This window comes from Pyrus communis, chromosome 5, assembly GCF_041283825.1.
Source record: "Pyrus communis isolate YQ-2024b chromosome 5, ASM4128382v1, whole genome shotgun sequence".
NCBI classification, from domain to species: domain Eukaryota; kingdom Viridiplantae; phylum Streptophyta; class Magnoliopsida; order Rosales; family Rosaceae; genus Pyrus; species Pyrus communis.
In genome coordinates, this window is record NC_142569.1 from 16693281 (window position 1) to 16695701 (window position 2421).

The following is a 2421-nucleotide window of genomic DNA, read 5'->3' on the forward strand; positions in this document are numbered from 1 at the left end:
AGGTGGATCATTGAAACTAGTTTCGTAGAATGAGTATCCCATCAAAACAATAAATTCACTAATACTTAAGAGTTTATTTATACTTTCATTATGTATAAAATAACATTTTGTGGTATCCACAAGTGTATATATTTTAAATTGAAGATCAAATTCATTCATTGCATTCATATAGGGTCAAGTAGTGTAGCTGTAAAAAATCATCAAAATCGAAGTTAAAATAACTGTTAAATCATGAATTTTGATTTATCACCGTCGAAAAGTTTTGTCCCGCTACTTGATCTCTGAATGTTTGTTTTTTGAGATTTTTGACATATGCGATCTCGAAGTACATACACACAATTTTGACGGTTGGATCATTGAAACTAGTTTTGTAGAATGCGTATCCCATCAAAACAATAGATTCACTAAAGTTTATTTATACTTTCATTAAGTATAACATAAGATTTTGTGGTATCCACTAGTATAAATATTTTAAATTGAAGATTGAATTCATTCATTGTATTCATATAGGGTCAAGGAGTGTAGTTGTAAAAAATCATCAAAATTGGAGTTAAAATAACTGTTAAACCGTGATTTTTTGTTTACAACCGTCGAAAAGTTTTGTTTCGTTACTTGATCTCTGAATGCTTGTTTTTTGCGATTTTTGGCGTATACGATCTCGAAATATATACAAATAAGTTTGACGGTTGGATCGTTGAATGGTGTGTCTATATATATATATATATATATATATATATTTTTTTTTTTAATTAAATTGACAATGTCATACCTCATCTTTAGAATTTAGTCCAATGTTATACCTCCGTTAGCTTGTTCGTGAATTGGTCAGTTAAATGCTGACATAGCTTGATCCGGAACCCAGTTCCTCGCCTAGATGGATTTCACGTGGCACCACACCCAATGTTTTCCCGCCAAATGGCATCCAACTAGATTCCTAATACACGTGGCTTTCTCACAGGACAACATGTGGATATTCCATTAAAATTTAAATTTAAATTTAAATATTTTAAAAAAGTAAAGGAACGTTGTAAAGTGTGTCTATCGAATTGGTTTCCCTCCCCCCGATACCCAAATCCTATTGATCTAATTCCCTATTCCTAATTTCAGAAAATCAAGAACCCTAACCTTGGTTCTCGCGGCTCCAAATGTCGATCAATCAGATCAGAGATTCAGCGAAAAACCTAAATCATCTTGTTGACTCGCTTCCCTGACTTCGTTGGTGTTGGAAGGGGCTTTCATCTGGGTTCCATTGGCTTCGAAGGAAAATCGAAGGATTCGCCATGGGATGGTACGTGCGCGATGATCCCGACGAAACGACGCCTACCTATTGTAAGTTTTTTTTGCTTTTGATGATTCCAAATGTATAGTGGACTTATTTTTTGTTTATTCTTGTTTGAAAATGTGGGTTCATGCTTTGTGAATTCGAAATGGTACCTGAGGTGTTGGAATGGGTTGAATGTGGGTTTTGTTTATTCTTCTAGCATTGTTTATTCTTGTTTGAAAAGGTGGATTTATACTTTGTTAATTCGAAATGATTCCTACAGTGTTGGAATGGGTTGAATGTGGGTTTTATTTATTCTTCTAGCATTGTTTATTCTTGTTTGAAAATGTGGTTTATGTTTTCTTAATTCGAAATGGTTACTCAGTTGTTGGATAATGGGTTGGTTGCTTTATTGCTTTGTTTATTGTTGTGAAGATAAGGTGGTTGGATAGTGGGTTTGTTGCTTTGTTTATTCTTGTGAAGATAAGGTGGTTTGTTGTTGTTGAGAAATGGTTAATGTGCTTTGGCTGTTTGCATATAGTTATGGTTTGTTGCAATTGCATATAGTTGCATATAGAATGTTGTGTATTGGTTTTTGTTGTTGGCTTTTAAAATGCAATTAGTTGCATATAGAATGTTGTGCATTAGTTGCATATAGAATGGTTTGTTAGGTTAAAATGCAACTGCTTATGTTTGTTGTTGGCTTTTAATTAGGGTTTGTTTTTGTGAATTTTAGTTTTTCCAGAACTATTCTCTATTGAATTGCATCATGGTGGGGAGATAAGTTATGACATGTACGTTGGGGAAAAAGTGACATATATAGATAACTGTGATAAAGACCTCATGTCACTACCAGTGATAGATGATATGGCGGAGGCAGTTGGATACATTGAGCGGTTCATGAACTATTATTTCAAGATTCCCAACATGGACCTTTCCAATGGTTTGAAGCAGATTCAAAGTGATTCTGATGTTTAGTCCATGTGCAATTTTGTTCCAAAAAATAAAGTGATTGAGATGTACATCGAAGAATTGACGACAGAAGAAGTCGTAACCCAAGAGCAACAGTTTTTGAAGTCCATGGAAGTGACCGGCCCAAGTAAAGTGGTTATTGAGGAGATAAGTAGTTCAGAGAAGGATGTTGGGCGAATATCACTTAA